General features: G+C 46.8%; 1 protein-coding gene across 1 annotated transcript in view; it reads left to right on the top strand.

The window, feature by feature from the left end:
* The window catches only part of SHROOM3 (shroom family member 3), a 70,125-nt gene that overhangs the window by 7,530 nt on the left and 44,477 nt on the right, over positions 1–18,118 (top strand). The gene's annotated exons all lie outside the window — the stretch shown is intronic.

Genomic DNA, 18,118 nt, shown 5'->3' with positions numbered 1-18,118 from the left:
GCCTCTTGGATGATGCTGGTAAATTCCAGGACGCTTGAGGTTCCCTGTGGCATTTCAAAAAACAGCTTTTGTGCAAGATCTTGAGCAAAATCCACACAGGCTCGGTTGTGACACTTCCCAGCCCTCCCTTTAACCGGGTAAAGCTCGGGGCCCACTTGTCCTTTGGTTTACTGTGAATGTCCCATCCCAGGATGTGCCTGCCACACATTGTGCCCAGCTGAGAGAAGGAAAAATTTTATTCACACGTAAGCACACTGTGGAAACATAGCTGGGAACTCGTAGAGGGCACAAGGCATTTTGCCACTTCCACATGCTAAATCCTCAAAAGGGCCATCACCTCAAAAGTTCATCACCTGAGAACCCCTGCCTTGTTCTTTCTGGACATTGCTGGGTAAAAAGTGACCTTTTCCCTGACCAAGTGCAAATATAGCACATTTGTGTTTCGTTCAGGAGCCAAGCGCTTCTATTCCGTGTTTTTTAGCTCTGTATTCCTTATCTGGCATAGACTTTTTTAAATGATGTCATGAAAAGGAGTTTGGGCTTAATGATGAATTAGTGCTATTGGAATTTGAACTGCTCTTGTTTTTCCAGTTATTCTTATCAGAGAGGCCTTGTTTCTGGCAGGGGAACAGCGGCGGCTCCGTTCAGTAAAGCTGACAAAGCAGGAAACGATCACCAGCCCTTCACAAAATCCTAACTGAACATTTACTTAGAGCCTCAGTGGGAGAGACCCAGACCCATAAATCAACCTATTAAACCTTCAGACTTGAGTTTTTGGAACCTCTCAGGCATTTCTTTTTCCTGCTGCTCTTAAGAAGACTTTTAAAGGCACAAGCTTCATGATGTCATTAAGGACATGAGCAAGTGATGTTGCTCCAGGCCTGGAATCAAGGCTGTGAGTGACCTCACCCCTCTAGAAACAAATCCTGTGGACTTCAGCCCTGGGTATTTATTAGACATAAGCACAAGCTGACACGGGGTGCCAGTTTATCAGGCAGGAGAGGTGGTCATGGCTGTGTAGAAAGTGTAGAATTCCCTGGATTGTTTTAAGAAGCTCTGTGCTGCCTGTTTTATGGCAGGGTGTGATGGTTAAGCTTAGCCTGAGTGAGTGGCTGAGGTGAAGCATCCTGATCCATCTATGCAGAGCCAAGCTATCATCTTTTCACAGTCCAGTTCTGCACCATGGAGGACAAGAGGCATTTGGGTTTGTCTGAAATGGAGCCCTTCAATAAACCCTGTGTACAGTGTTAGTACGTGAGAGTACCTCATGCTCGGCACAGACACAACAACCCTTCAGGGAAATGTTATGGGGCAAAGAAAAATAGAAACTGTCAGCACTCAACATTTAAATTTGGGGGTATTGCAGCTATTATTATTCCTCACTGTTTAATCCCCGTGGAAGATTAAGGAAAGGGTAATTAATATCTCCTGTTAAAAAATCAGCAGTGTACTTCTTTCTTCATAGACAACATTAAACTACAGGTCTGTAGTTACTTGTGTAAAGCCTGATTAGTGGGTGTGCAACTATTAGAGGGCCAGGATGGCCGGGTTTCATTTCTGCCTGTGCCACATACTCACTGTGGGATGCAAGGCAAGATGTTTACTGCTGTGTATTTCCATTTCTCTGTCCAGGCAGTACGTGTGACAGCCCTTCCTAAGGCAAGGGATGTTGTGGGGCTTAATTGCCATGTGTGGTGCCCTTTGCAAAATACGCTGTGCCACTGAAGGTATGAAAAGGCAATTAAAAGAAAAATATAAGGTCTTTCTCTCTAATTTTCAGAGGAATGTCTTTGTACTTTTGGTTGCTGTAACCGCAGCCCAGATTTTCCTGCTAAGTAGATGGTGAGGACTGCTTCTTAGAAAAGAAAATATCACCTTCCTCAGCTGCAGTCACCCAAGAATGAGCCTTTGGTAGCTAAAAGAGGAACAGATTCTTCATCGTTCCCCCTCCCATCCAAGGCTTGGAAGATGGGGCTCTGCTCACAGGCCCAGAGTATTCCTTCATCCTCCCTCTTCGCCTCTGCCTCAGTGCCTGAGTGGTTGTTCTCTGTTTGGCATGGGACTGCCACCATGAGCACTTCTAATGTGGCTCATAATTCCACATAGTGCCTCTCAAAGTATAGAGACGCCAGCTGCCTGTAGCTCTCCCTATGTGTGAGAATATATAGGACACTGGTCTGCTTTTGTCATCCCAGTAGGCCTTTGTCTTAAAGTTTTGCGGCTTAACCTGAGATCTCAGATGGAAATCACTTTTAATTCCAGAATTTTGCTGTTCCTGAGGATTCTTCAGCGCTTCTGAATACAGCACTCAGGGTTCCCCAGGATTGAAGAGCCATAAAGGAGGTACCATAAAGCAATTATGCTGCAAAGAAGAACCCAGAGAAACTCAGCTTTGTGCTTTCCTTGATATCTTTCTTTGCAGTTGAAGATAAATCATAAACCAAGGGGCTGGAAGCTCATTTACAGCTGCCGGTGTAGGAATGGGTGTGGGTGGGTGTGAGCACACATATTGCTTCAGAGTAAACCAAAAGGGAGCTGTGCTGGGACAAAACCAGTGAGGAGCAACGTGGAGTTTTGCTCTGCAAACCGCCCATTTGTCTCTTGGGGTATTCTGTTCATTATGTAACCTACATACACAAGGCCAGCAAGGTGCACCTCAGACAGGTCTGTCGATGGAAGCAGGGAAGCAAGAGCCTCTCCTTCTCCCTGTGCTGTTTAGGAGGGCAGCAGGAGGTGCTGGACTGCCCCTGTGAGTGGTGGTGCAGCTTGAAGAGAATGGAACAGCCACAGCCTGGGCATCAGGGAGAACTTCTTCACTGAAAAGGTTGTCAGGCATTGAAATTTGCCACCCAGGGAAGTGGTGAAGTCACCCTCCCTGAAGTGCTCAAGAAGCAAGTGGATGTGACACCCAGTGCTATGGATTAGTTGACAAGGGAGTAATCAGGCAAAGACTGGACTTGATGATCTTGGAGGTCTTGTTCAGCCTAAATGATTCTATGATGACATTGCTAGACATCCAGCCTGTGTGCAGGCCATCAGGGAACCTTCCCAAGGGCTTTTGCCTCACTGACAAGATCAAACACTAGAGGAAAAGAAAGGAAAAACAAAGGGATGGACTGGGAAATGCAGCCAAGTCCCAACAGGAGAAGTGGCTGATAAAATGCCCCCATGAATGTCTCAGCACAGGTTCCATGGCTAAGGGCTCTTCTCCTCCTCCTGGGGGATTGCATGGCCTTCCCCAAGGCTGCAGTGGGACTGATCAGACAGTATCTTACAGAGTAAGGATTGCTTGTGTAAAGCCTGCAGGCCTGAGCTGCCTCCCAGTGCTGCCCACACTCCTCTTTGTTCTTCCCAGCGCTGATCTGGGACATGAGCAGAGCACTATTTTCCAGGGCCCCAAACCTTTTCGCAGCAGACAAAATGTTAATTTGAGCTGTGTCTTATGACCTTGTGACCCACAACGTGCTCTGGGGTGAAAGGTGCTTTGTTCCTTGTCCCAGATTTGTCAGAGTCTCTGAGGGATGGGCAGTCAGATAATGGACACTGGGCCAGCAGCATCAGCTGTACTTGGCACTCATGATCAATCCCCAATTTCAGTTTTAGCAGGTGGCAGGCTGGAGCAACTCCTTTGCTTTTTTTACAAACTTGGTCAACTTCATGAGTTGGTTCCTGCCTAGTGGGTGCTTTGGATCAGGTCTAGTCTTGCAGTGCTGGAGTAAGGGGATTAAGACCAAACATTTTACAAATCAGCGAGCAATGCCCCGTGGAGAGGTGTGCTGGATGCAGGAATCAGGACTGTGGCTTAGAATTATTGCTCATTGTTATCTAAGTGGTTGTATCTCATACAAACAGGTGGGTTAGGAACCAGCAATGCTTGCTGCCATAAAAGCAGAGCAAAATCCAAGCCAGGCCCTCAGGCAGCAGGAATCTCCAGCCATGGCATCAGGCAGTCAGCATCAACCCGGAGGGCATTACGGGGATCTTCAGGGCTGATTCAGCAAGTCACTTTACTGCTGACAGAGTGTATTGCCTGTGAACATTTATTTTATTAGTGACATTTTGTGTGAGACCACGAAAACTGACATTTTGCACAGTGTGACAAACACCAGTAGCTCCAGTTGTGTGCTGCTCAGAGGTGGTGTCACCGACCCTTGCAGCCTTCCTCTGCAGAAGTCCAGACATGGGAGATCCCATTGCACTCCCAGCTCTGCCCCTCACCTCCAGGGTGGCACCAGAGTCGTGCTTCACCTTTGCCTGAAGAAAAGGCCTAAGAGCTGAGCATTGTTTTTTCATAGTTAAGGTGTATGTAAGAGGGTCTTGCTTTAATTTCTAAGTCATTAACATATTTTCTGTCACAGAGCTTAACAAGCAGACAGACATCTTTCATCTGACTCTCCCCTCTCTGAGGGGGGGTGAATGAGAGTTTGTAACAAATGGCTTTTTTAAAGAATGAATAAGGGTTCCTAGTTACCATAAGCTGCCTAAGAATTCTGAAGGATCTTATCTTTTTAATGAAAATTACTCTGGTTTAAATCTGTCAGCTTGGAGTTCATGCTGTCACATTTCAGGTTCCTTACCAACCTTTGCTCTTAGGGGCTAGCATTCCAAGCTGGATTCACTATGGATCAAATTTGCTTGTTGAGAAGATTTTTATTTTTCAGTGCCATTGCAGCTTTCCTCCAGGGAAATGAAGAGTGCAGTGTAATAGCTGCTGCTGGGATTGCTTGCTGGCAGTCAGAGTTTATGCTGAAGGGAGGTGGTATGTGGAGGCAGGAGTGAATAAAGTTTATAACAGTTTTTCAGGAAAGTAATACACTGGTTGCCTTTGGGAAGATTTCACTGTGATCATGAGCAGTTGATGATGAGCTCTGGTTCTTTTCCTTCTCCTTTAGGCAGATACCAAACATTTTGCTAATTCCTTCTTCTAGAATAAGAGAGGGGAATGGGGTAGAGACTGGAAAGAGGATCCTTGGGAACTGTCCCCACGTTACACCCTGGCATTAAAAAGAGACCAACAAAATGCCTTGACTTGACTGCTAGCCTGTGTGCTTTAAGGCTAGGCCAAGCAGGATTCCTGATCAGGGCCTGATCTCTGACAGTACTGATCACCTGCCTTTATCACCTGGCACAAGCACAGGACAGGAGGGCAGTGGGGACAGCTGTTCCCTAAAAGAAAGGGCAGGATTTGTTCTCGAGGTCAAGGGACCAGCTTGCCTCTTTGCCAGATTGGAAGCACAACCTTTCCAACCAGTTTGTCAGCTCAATTGTTTAGCAACCTGCTTTGTTTATGTTCTAAAACCTGTCTTCTGCATTCAATGTGGAGTGCCAGAGGGCACAGGAACAGCAGAGTGAGCTGCTTTAAGTCCTGTGCTTAAACTCCATCAAGCCTTAGAGATGCAAAGAGAAGGTTTCCCTCTAGCTGATAGATTTATTCTCAGTCACATTCCTGTGACCCCAGTGGAGGAAACAGCCTGAGCAAATGGGTGGAATACAGCTCCTGGGATGTGGCTGGAATAGCCAGAGCTCCGGAGCAAAGACCCAAACACATCCTGTTGCCGCTGGGGATTAAAGTCAGGCTGTCAATAGGGCTTTAGCTCTCTGCAGATCTTTCACCTGACATTGTCTTTAAACCCTTTTGGGCTCTAACAGAAACACAGGTGAATTAGAGGGAGATTTTCCTTGAAACCTGAGCTAGAGTTTTGAAGATGTCAGTGCTCACCTTGGGCTCAGACCTGCAGCATCCTGTGGTTGGGTCCCCAGCAGTTCAGTGAGCTGCTCCAGGCCTGGAGGCTGGGAGGTTTCTTTTACTCACAAATACTGATGTAGACAAAGGCAAGCCAAAAATTTATGATTTATGCTTCAGTCTGGCTCTGACCCATCCCAAAGTCTGGCAATTGCTGCCCTCATGGTTTCACTGCATTTATCTCTTACTGGGGGTGTTTGCTGGGCTGCTCAAGCGAAAGGGCTCATAGAACATGATTCAGCAAAAGAAGTGGTTCCCAGTGCCAAATATTCTGGTTTGATCCAGCAAAGCTTTTCAGGTCACGATCAGCTTTAAGAGCCTGAGTAGTTGCACTGAAATGCTCTGGATTACCCTGGTGCTGGTGTGGGGAGAGCAGGCACAGCCTTGCAGGATCAAGCCCTAGGATATAGGGGTGAGAGGCCATGTGCTGGAGGAAGGGAGAGGGGTCACTGCCAGCAGTCCTGTCACAGAGTAGCACCCTGGAATTTAGGGCAAAAGCACAGTGGACTTTTTTTTGTTTAATGCCAATCTGCCTGAAGTCCTCAAACTGTGTAAGCCAAGATCAACAAAGGAGGCTAAAACCTCTTAACACTGGTTTCTCTTCTTTGCTGACAGCGATGTCAGGCACAAAATCAAATTCTTTCTGGGTGTCAGGTAAGTCAAAGACTGCAGAGTGCCCCAGAAGGGGATTCTTGGGGATTTATGTTCCATCAGCAAGACGAATGATAATTAAAGCCTGAATATTTCTGCTAAGCTGGGAAACAAAAAAGAACCGTCTTAATTCCTTAAATTCCTCATGCCAGGCTGTAAAATATATTCCATTCATGCCTGTGTCTTGCTGCTTGTTCTCTCTGTGTGTCTTTCTTTAGCATTCAGCCACCTGTTTGTAAGCAGTGTCCTGCAGGTTCTCAGGGCGCTTTCCTCCCCGCTCTCCCTGCCCTTGGACGTGCTGCTTTGACACTGAGGCCTCCTTGTCTAGGGGAGACAGTCCATCAGAGCTCCCTGGCCTGCCCCGCTCCCATAACTTCATTCTTGGAAAGTTTCTGAGTTTCCCGGGTGATAAAACATGAGCAACATTTGCTCTGACCTGAATCATTTCTGAAGGCATTGAGCCCTGTTTTGTTATGAAGGTTAGTCAGGGTGGGTGGTGGGGCATGAGAATTCCCAGTGATGGCAATTCCTGACAAGTGTCAGAAAGTCGCTGCCTGCACCTTTCACGCTGCAGGATTGTTGTGATTAGTTTTTTAGTGCATGCTGAAAAGTACATGTGACAAGCTGAGGGTGAGAGATGCCAGCAGAACAAATCGGCACGGTACAAGATTGTCTGCCGCGGCTCGGCCCCAGCTCTCACCAAAAGGGAGGCAAAAAAAAGGGAAAGGAAAAAAAAAAATTCAAGCCCCAGCTCTGTATATACAGCAGCTATCAAACTGTCACAGATCACCACTGCTACAGCTGGGGTTAAAATAATATAATAGCCAAGTGTTTGCTGGTCTTGTAAAACCCTCTTGTTATTCACTGGAGACCAAGCTCATGAATCAAGAGGACAGTGTTTAAATCTGTTAAAAAACCTATAAAATGACAAAAAAAACCCCACACAGCAAATAGCTCTGGAATGCTGTGGGTTGACTGTGGGATTTTTTTTTTTTCCTTTGCTCTGCATTATTTATCCCCTTAAAATTAATACCGTCTGCATGATGGGTGGCTTGGGGCTTAGAGAGACTTACGGAGCGAGTTCACTACCAGTTCTCAATTACTGTGGAGTCTGATTCTGTTCTCGTTTATTCTCAAGTACATGGGAAGTGATTGTGTTTCCCTTGATACTGTATATGCAGGGCATAATACAACCTTGAGTGTCTGGCCTTTGCAATGAGAGACTTAGGCCACTCTAAATACTCTCAGTCAATTTATTTTGTTTTTACTGCATTTCTCGTGGTGATGACATGCTGCATCTCTGCTCCCAGCCCAGCTCACAAGACCAGCATCACTTCTGGCAGAAATTTAAAAGCCTCAGGTCTGAACTTTGGGAATATTCAGTCACATGTCCAAGCTTTAATAAAAAAACCCAACAGCATTTCCATCCTGAGGGGTGTTGCCTGACACCTGGTAACTGGGCAACCTGCACAGGACTCTGTGGTGTCAATTCCCTGATCCATAGCAGAGGATGGGTGGCACTGCCTTTCCTCATGAAAATAATCCTCACTTTCTGCTCAAAACAAAGTATTTGCTTTTTAGCTTGAAATTTGATTTCCTCTTAGAAGCATGAAAGGAACAGGATCATTCAGCAGTCAGACACCTGCCATACACACCGGCTTGGCTTTTCTTGAACCTTCCCAGCACACTGGCAACTCCTGCCAGCAGGGCTGAAGGTCATTCTGCAGCATCTCTGCCACGAGGAAACAGGCAGGTCATAGCTAATACTGTGCCAAATTAACAGACAGGGTTTTTTTAATTCAACACCAGTTATGGATGAATACTTGCAAAAAGAATCCCTGGCCTGCTTTAAGCAAGGCCCCTGGGCGTGCACTTCAGGCTCACCTAAGTACAAGTGCTTCCTTGTGTTGTGTCTTGGAAGTGATGAATGCCTAGTTGCCTTCATGCCCTGTTTTCAGAAATCATATTGCCTTCAAAGAATGAAAATTTTACTGTGCTGCTGGTGGAAGGAGGTGGAATGTTAGATGGAACCTTTTCACAACGTGAAGGGAGGGAAAAATACGGTTTTTCATCTGAGTAAACTACTTTGAATGTAGGCTGACTGAGAAGTTGTATTAGAAGGATGTTAATTTTTCTTTAGTAATATGGAGAGCCCATCCAGCAAAACACCTTGTGAAGCATTAACAAAGATCCATGGGGATCTTTGATCCAGGCTGTAGGTGCTTTCAGCATCAGCAGCTTTGGAGATGTATCCGGGGAGAAGGGAAAAACCATACCAGGTTAATTTGAGAGAGCAGCTGGCTACCTGGCAGTCTAGGGACCTTGTGTAATTAAAAACATTCCTGTCTCCGGCACAGGGCTTATAGATCTGTCCTGGCTGGCTGTAATTAGAGACGTGGAGTGAATATATTGCTTTGGGAGTGGGATTATGTGTACTTTTCCTTGGTCCTAGTCCTCCTGTTTTATGGTGACATGTTCTCTGGGACATGCAGAGGAGTTCAGCATCCAAAGCGATCCCGGAGGGAGCAGGCTGAAGATCAAAGAGGGAGCACTGCCCTGCTGCGTGTGTGCCCTGTAAAGAAAGCGTGCTGGATTTCAGCACATGATTAACAGAGCTGCAGGTACCCTGATCTCCTGTTACCGACACACTGAGGAGACACAGCCTCCTTGCATGGGGATGGGAAAATAACCATGAATTTAGCAAACACACACTGTACCAGGGCAGTGGAGCTGAGCCTGGGATGTGCCTTCATTTTGCTTCTTCCTGTTTCCCATCCCAACCCTGACTCATGAGCTTTTCATCAAAAACGGATCCTTATCTTTTTTTTCCTGCTTTTCTAAAACTGTGTGAATGGCTGAGATGAACTCTTTGAAGTCAGTGGGGGCTGCAAACTGCTCTGTGCTTTGGAAACTCAGACCGTGAATTTTGGCACCTGCTTTTAAAAGATCTTTATCTATAAATTTAGCAATGCTTCAGCTTCACTTATCCCCATGACAGGTCAAGTAATTCCTGCTTCCTCCAGGATGGGAAATGCCCTTTTATAACTTAATGGATGGGTACAAGATATGCCTAACTGAGAAATTATCTCTCAGGATATAATAAGGTATGAAATCCTTTTAATCAATGTTTTAATGTACCCTCTATGAGACAATTAGTGCTTCATTTGATAGGATGATAGGATGGCACCAGATACGCACAGGAAGGTTATCCTGTGTGATTCTGTTAGGTGACCTGTTCTCTAAGGATTCCCTCGTCTGCCTTTCTCCGTGTTTGTTTGTGGTTTCTCTCATTTCTTCTTGAGTTTCCTTACTAATTTCATCCTACTGCTCCTTTTTCATCCATTTCCCCCTGGGGCAGAGGAGACGCAGCATCAGAAGAGGAGGAGAGGGCTAGGTGTGACACCAGCTTTTCCCCAGCCAGCCCTGCAGTGTCACTCCACACCAGGAAGCGCAGGACTTTCCCAGGACCGGTTCTCATGGCTGGAGGAGGAAAGGCAGTGTCTGAAGAGGCAGTGTCTGAGCCAGGAGAGATCAGGCTGTTACCCAACCACGGTCCTGACGTAAGGGCTGGGCTGAGAGCACCCCTAGGTGTGGTTGTGAAACTGGCAATAAAGTTTGTTTCTGAGCTCTCTTCATGGGTGTTAGAGATCACACAGGGAGCTGATCAAAATCAGGAATGAAAGCAGAACCACTGCCATTGCCTTGGCTTCTTTTCGTTACCATTTCCCAAGGAGCTGTGACTCCACTCTGACACTGGAATAGGAGCTTTTACAGTTCTATAATCATTTCAGGATCTGGGAAAAGTGTGGGATGAGGCTGAGCTGAGCCATCCCTCCTCTGTGAAAACCTTTGAGGCAGCGCTGGTGTGTTTGAGCTCGGGATCACTAAAACACAGGGTCCTGCCTTAGCTTCAGAGCGATGGCAGTGTTTTCCTGGGGGGTAACAACAAGGCACCTTCCTCCTCCTGCATCTCTTCTGCTCTTCCTGCCCTGGTTTAGTCACCTGGCTCTGCCGTGCTCTTGTCTCATCAGCTCGGTGCCTGCAGCAAGGGCAATTACTCCAAAGCCATGGCTGGCTGGCTGCTGGCTGGCTGCTCTGTCATTATTCCCGCCTGCCTGTTAAAAGGGTGAGCAGGGCCGGCTCCTTCCCTTCCTGCGCTTGGCAGATCTCCCCATGCAGGCCCACCTGCACGCCCTGAAGAAGATCCTGGCCCTCTGGAGCGCATCCCAAAGGTGCGTGCCGGCTCCGCGGGATCGGGGACATCGGTGTGGCGCTGCACGCCCCACCTGGGCACCGGGGCCTTCTGCTTCCTCACCTGTGGGGAAAACTTCAGCTCCCTTTGGTGGCAGTGGACAGCAGCTCCTGCCGCTTGTTTTGTCCGCCTGCTTTGGTGAGGGATGGGACGCTCGGAGCTCGGTGAGCTGGGACGCTGCTCTCTGCTGTCACCTCTCCTTCTCCCCGCTGGCGTTTGCTTGCTCTTTTAGACGTGAACTTGTACGGTGAGCACAGCTGGATCTTTTGTGCTACACAACCTGCTGGGCACAGGAGATGGCATTTAGCTGTGAGGCAGTGCCAGCCTCTGCTGGATGCTTTGTGTCATGCTCTGTGTGGGCTCCATATCGTGAGAGCCTGTCTTTCTGATGTTTTGATGATGGCAAGCTGATCAGAACAGCATCGTATCGCCGGGGAGGTTAATCACAGGTGGCACTGTGTCCCTCAGACAAGTCCTGCCTTTGCTGGGTTTGTGTGGGTTTGTCACCATCCTTACCAAGCACACGGTATTTGCTCCTTTCCTGCTGGTGTGTTTGGCATGGAGTGGGGGGGAGACTCAGGAGTTTGTCGGAGTACAAAAGACGAGAGATCAGTTTTCCAGACCTAACAGTGAGTTTTCAATCCTTTTGGTCCAATTCTAGAAAGCAGCTTCTTTGCACAGATGTATAACTGTGGTGGCACTGAGGATTTTCATCCAACAGGAGTTAGGACCTAATGATACCAGGTGTGGAGCAGCCTTGTTTCATAGCAACAGAGGATCTTATAATTTAATCTTGACCCTATGAAATTACAGGACACCTTCCTTTTCTGCCAGGGCACCGTGCCTGCCAGTGGCACTGTACTTAGTGCAAATTGCTCCGGGGTTTTGGCCGGGTGGCCTCTCTCCTTTAGAGCAGATTGAGGGCACGGGCTTGTTTTCAGCCATTAAATGATGCCTCTTTCAGAGCTCTCTTGTCACGTAGTCCTGAACTACTGTGCAATTCCTGAAAACATCACTGTTCAAGTGATTGCTTTCCTTGCAGACCAAATATTTGGGACTTAAGATACACCTGGCTTGGCATGTCAAAAGTACTTATATCCGTGACAATCCCAAGGAAATTGTCATGAGCTGCAGTTTAGACATACTTATATCGGGGCATTTTTATTTAGATGGCTAAGATTTTAGTTTTTACCTCTTTTACCCACCTCTAGGTTATGTCATTCTCTACCACTTGGAGAGTCAAGTGTTTCTCTTTTGCTATTTACTTGATAAGCATTAAGTGCAAATTCCTTGACTTGGCCTCCTCCAATACAAATAAACCAGAATTTGTTTTAGTGATGGAAGCTAACAAGGGTTTCATTGACGTCAGCACGGGGTGAGCAACATCATGGTATCACAGCATCAGAGTTATGATGTGGAGTGGCTCCCTGGGCTTTCCCTTTTTCTGCCTCAGCTGTCAGACCACAAGGCTGGGAGATGGCCGGTTCCAGAAGTGCTTTTGCAAAACTTCTGGAAAACGTGGATGGAGCTGCTGCATGTAAGCAGGCATGAGACCAGCTGACTTGCAAATAGTGGCTTTATTCCTACAGGGGAAGCAAAACTTTATCCAACTGTAAAAGGGAATTCAGGCAGCTAAACATTTAGTTTGCAGGTTTTGAAAGTTAAAGAAAGCAAGGTTAGTTGAAGTGTGCCTTTAGCCATGTGGCAGGTGCAGCTCTCACTGCAGGAAGGCGTTGTTGAGGTGTCTTTTTGAGGACTAATGACAGGGCAGAGCAGACGGAGTCGTGGCTGTGTGGAACAGCCCCGTGTCCTGGGAGCAGGCACAGCCAGTAACTACAGCTGTGCTTCACCACAGGCTCCTTCCTGCGTGCTGCAATTAGGCACACACAGGCTTCTGGGTCTTGGGAGAGACTTCAATGAGCTCAGCCTGTTCTGAGACAGGGCATCTTCCTAAGGGATCTCGTAGGATAACAAATGAGTTCCTTTCATCAGCATCTTGACAATGCCTCAGACCGAGTTCCTCGCTTGGCGGGAGTGGTGTGGTCCAGTGGTTGTGTGCAGCTCCCGGTGCTAAATGATCGGCATCTGATGTTCCTTTTTTGGTTTTATTGGTTTGCACAGCTCCTGCTTGTTAAACAGCATGTGCAAGAAATGGAATTATTCTTCTTACCAGCACTTTGGAATAGCTACACTTACCCCAAATGTATTTTAGATCCAAATATATTAAGTTCGGACCAGCTTCAGGCATTTTCTTTCCCAATTGATCAAATAATATTCTTCCTTTCAGGAAACAAATTGCCTTGAGCTCTTATCACAGAGGCAGACTCCACATACATGAGGGACAGCTCTGACTGAGGACAGTTAGACACAACTAGACCAGGATCAGAAACTTCACACTCCTCTTACTTTTGAAGCATTTTTCTTCATTTTCCCTCACAGCATTCAAAACTTTTATCTCTACTTTGGGGCCATATTTTCTGTGCTCTGTTGACCCTGCCCCTCTCTCCTGGTTTCCCTGAGCTCTGTCAGTAATTCAGTGTAAACCACCCTTCATTGCAGCAGCGATTTTCAAGTGACAGCAGCTCTCGTGAGATGCTGAGCTGCCTCCTGGCACACAGGAGTGCAACCAAAACCTCCACTTGTTTCTTAAACCTTTATCAACCCATTAAAGCAGGAGTGAGCACTGACCTAGAAATGCAGCAGCTGCAGCTCTGGCCAGGGCTGAAGAGGCTCTTGGTGACCTACTTTGTCCCGGCCCGGAGCATCCTGCTGCAAAAGGCTGGGTCCTTCCCAGGAAACTCATCAACAAATGCCTCTTGCTGCTGAGCTTTCAGGGGAGGCTGCAGCTGAAGGGGTTAAACAGCAGGAACCGTGAGGTTGTTTTTTAGGACCCCTCCTGAAGGCCTCCTTTTTCACACCCAGCTGTTAGCCCGACCTTATCTCTGCAGTTACACTGGCATAGCTTGGACATGCACTTAGGAAGCCCCTGAAGGAACTGCCCAATGTGACCAGCACAGACCAGGTCAGAGAACTCTCTCCTGTCGCTTTATTTTGGTTTAATTATCTTCCTTTGCTTTCCCATTTTGGTTTGTGCAGAGCAACAGTGACATCCATTGGCTTATTAGGTGAATCCAAAGCCTTTTACACAGGCCATGTATTTGCTCCAGATGGAGGGCTGGATGGAGGTCTGAGAGATTATAAAATGCTGAATTATCTGAATAATTGTTAGCATAGCTCCCAACCCAGGTAAGAAAAAGTTAGAGCAAATTTGCTTCAGCTTATTCACTCATGATCATTTCCTAAAATGTATATTGCTGCAGAAAGTCTGTTCTATTTTAAAACTGCATCCTTTCTTGAAGACCAGAGGGCTTAGTAAAAGAAGAAAATGAGTAGAGGTTGTGGGGGAGGAACTGACAGCCAGAGGGCTGTGAAAAAACCCAGTGAATGAAAGTCTGAAATAGAGGATAGGAAAAAAAAAAAGAAAGAAACAAAACAAAACAAATCATTCATGTGAGAGGCTGAACTGGAGGATTCTTATTCCATTCCAAAAAACCTGAAAACAGTTCAATTTATTTTTAACCATGGAGTGAATCAGTAGACGTTTCTCGCAGGTATTTCATTGAACAGAACCAGTCTGCAGTAAATTTTTGACCAGCTGTAGTTACAATCCCAGTCCAAGGTGCAGCACCTTGACCTGACAGGGAGTCCCTGTGAGAAGGAGGATGGAACTCCAAGCCCATTGGCCCAATTTTGTTGCCCCACAGCCCAGGACAGCTCTTGGGGTTGTGTCTGCAGCCAGGTGCAGCTCGTCCTTGTGACTGGGACACCCGGGACTTGCACAGGCAGCACAGGGATTTTCCCTTCCAGCACCACGAGAGACAGAGGGAAAAGTGAGTTATGCTGATTGACACAGTCTGGTTCAGAGCCTGGTTCATGGCTCTTAATTAGAAATGAAATTGTAAGTGCTGTGCAGAGCAGGCGTAACTGAGGGGACCTACAGGTGCTCAGCAAAAGCTTTTCCATTCCAGTTAGCAGCTTTGGAGCAGGCATCATGTCCACAGCACCTAAAAGGGATTTTCCCTTTATTTAGATTTTCATTTCCAAGGGAGAGCCCATGAAACATTCCCAGCTGATGCTCAGTGTACTGGGGAATTTCAGACTGCCCCTTGTGGATATGTGCACAGCAGAGCAGAGGGGAAGTTCATGAAGAAGCTTTGCCTCCTATCCCTCCAGACTCCAACATGCTGGAAATGCTTTCATCCCATTTATGTGATTTTAGCCCTTCAAGTCTCTTTGCTTTATCTTCATATCCCATTGCTTGCCTTTGGCTGGCTAACAGCTTCAAAATGATTCTTCTTGATATTTCAAACACTGACACCTCAGTCCAGCCAGAAGTCTCCCTTTGGAGACCCTCTCTTCTCCCTGCCTGCCTTTGGGGACTCCTCTGTGGAGATTTGTTGATGCATTCCTTGCTTTCCCTCCTCCCTGTGAAGTGCTTCCATGCCTCTCCATGGCTGCCTGTCTGCAGCTAATGCCAGGGTACTGTTGCTGTGCTTTCATGGACTGAGAGAAGAACACATTTCTTTTTTTAAAATTTCTCTTTGTCATCCTTTGGCTGATCTCTCTCTCTCTCTCTTTCTCTCACAGCTGCTTTGCACTTGGGTTTGCAGGGCCTGATCTTCCCAAACATGGAATTCCCCTGGGTGTTGACTTTTTGGTGCCTGTTGAGGTCCTTTTCTCATTCCTGCAGTATGTGGTTTCACGGGGAGTGGCTGGCTGTCGGCTCAAGTTCCTTTGACTGTCCCGTGTATACGTTTTCCACGATCAGAGAGGGAGGCCGGCAGATAAAATCCCGCTGTTTGCGGATAACAACGGATAACATTAGCTGTGCTAACAGACATTTGTATGGGAGATATGAAAACAGCCCCATTCATACCCTCCTGTGATGCTGCTGAGTCTTACAAACTGCTTTGAAATTTGAGGTGAGCTGTTGCTCGATTGCACTGGCTTTGCCACGGCTTCCCACAGGTGCACTGGATTTAGCTACCCCTGGTCAGCCTGCCAGCAGCAGGAGGGTAAGCACAGCCTCCCTGCAAAGCTCCCAGCATCCTGGGGGAAGTTACAGACCGCTCGTGGCTGCCTTGTCTGCACATTCCCAAAGATGGGAGGGAAAACAGTGTCTATGCACTCCAGAGCAGGCATAGCCTTGATCTTACCCGTACAGTGGGGATAATTCAGCAACCACCACAAACATCCAAATTCCTTTTGGTAAGGAATAAGCCAGAAAGGTGGGCTTCTTTCCAGAGCAAATACTGACATTTCACTGAAAACCAGAGTCTCCCCAAAGTGCAGACTGCACCGACCAGTTTGTGGCCGCGAGGCCGGCGTTCAGTCATCCTTTCCGGCGAAGACAAACAGGGTTATCTCCTCGAGTGTGCTTGGAGCTGCCATGAAAGGGAGGCTTTCTTCCCCATTTCCGAGAGGAACCAGGCTAGATGCTCTGCTGTATCACTTGTTGTGCCTGTTTGTCCCCAGTTAATGACACCCGGTGCTGATGGCTGGTGTCACAGTGGCTCCCAGCACTGCCCACTCTGCTACTCCATTTTCCTTGTGCTGCTACACCAGGTTGCCAAAATGCAGTAGATTTGTGGCAAGCTTTAATCTGGAAAATTCAGCCTAACCTGGGATCTTGCTGGGAGCTACTCTAAGACATGCCCAGGTGTCTGAGGTGGCACGATGTGGCTCATTTCTCTGCCCTGCCTGGGTTATGGTGCCACCAAGTCCCTGCCTTGGGCTTTCGTGGCTCTGCTGTGGCAAAGGAGAGCCAGTGTTTCCTTGCTCTCACACGCTGGAATTGTTTGCACATTTAGAGCAAGTAATGCTTTATTACTGTTTACATGAAAGGAGGAAGGCAAAATAAATTAAAAAAAGGGAGAGTGAGAACATCTTGTGAACCTGCTGTTCTCAGATCTCTCCGATAAGGACAGTTCCAAGTGCGTGAGAAGTTTCCTACTCCAAGATTTATTTACTTCTGAAAGAAAAGCCACCTTCATCTCATTATTTTATTTTCAATACAGGTTTTAATTTGGTGAGAAAATATCTTCCCCTTAAAGAACCTATTCTGCCTCATTAACTCCTATAAAAAGCACCCCCCCAAGACTGAAATGTTAAAAGAAGCATAAATTAAGGCTAAGTTTGTTGTTTGCCGCTTTAATCAACAAACAACCTTAAAAAGGACTCACAAAAGGTTCTGTAAACTAAATTTATTAGTGAGCAGGAAAACAGGCCCTCAGCTGCAGCCTCCTCCCCTTCCCAGCCCCCTGGATTTGGAGGAGGGTGGGTTTTTGGAGTGACTGGTTTTGTTTACAGTGTCTTATTCTCTTGGGCAAGTTGTTGCGGTCCCATGGATCTCTGTCGGACTTTTGTGATGCAGCTGAACTGAAGTGACTTGGGACAGTCTGTTAATTAGGTCTTCAAAGCCTTCTCCCTTTTTTCTTCACTGTACAAATGTCCTTTTTTCCTCTTCTTTTCCCTAAATCTTTTTGTCAGTAGCTCAGAAGGAAAGAGGGGTTTTTTTCACTGCCAGAGAAAACTGGCGTTCTCTCTGCCTTCCTTTTACCTCTCTGGGATGTTGGAGGAAAAGCAGGCTCACATCTATTTTCTGCGCTTTTCCTGTCCTTGGAATGTTTAAGAAGCCTTCTCCTGTTTCCTCTTTAAGCTAAAATTATGATGTATTTCTCTCCTGGGTATATCTCCATGCACAGAGGGGTGCTCACAGTGACTGCAGTACCACGAACCAAGGGAAAACTTAGTGTAGAGAGTTTCAGTGTAGAGCACAGGGTAGCTGAATAAAAACACTAGGAATTAACTTCCCTGAGCTGGCACATGTGAATATGTGATTTCTTTCCAAATTCCCTTTAGCAGTTCCTCATAACAGTGAACTTCTGTAGAAACCTCTTGCATCCAGACTTAGTTTGGTCTTAAACTGATTTTTCATTGGGTTTATTTGGGTGAAGTCTTCATGAGGAAATTTAATAACAGGTTTTATTCATTTCTGCAGGATTTGGACTTTTTCACATCTTAATTTTTTTTCACAGTGCTCTTAAGTTCAATGTGAGATACACAGTGTAAGAGAGATCCAGTAAAAATCCTTTTTGTTCACTGGGAAAAATTGCCTTGACCCATTAGAGCGCTATTTGATATTTATCTGAACACCTCCTCACCTTCCAGGAGTTAATTTGACTTGGAGATGAGCCAAGACAGGGAGTTTCTCTGGATTGGATTCAAAGAGTCCCGGTTCTGAACAACTCATGGTTCAAGTTTTCCAAACCAAAAGGCGACTGGGCACGTTTTGGAAAACCGGAGCCTCCCTGGGAGTTCTGTTCCCCCCTGATTGATGGCCCTGGCTCCAGCCCCTCTGTGCTCTCACTCTTCATGGTCTGTGGGTGGGTCAGCACTGCAAACACTCCTCA

This window comes from Cyanistes caeruleus, chromosome 5 (assembly GCF_971803275.1).
Source record: "Cyanistes caeruleus chromosome 5, bCyaCae1.hap1.1, whole genome shotgun sequence".
NCBI lineage: Eukaryota > Metazoa > Chordata > Aves > Passeriformes > Paridae > Cyanistes > Cyanistes caeruleus.
Note: the sequence above shows the minus strand (reverse complement) of the source record. Positions and strands in the feature narration are given on the sequence as shown.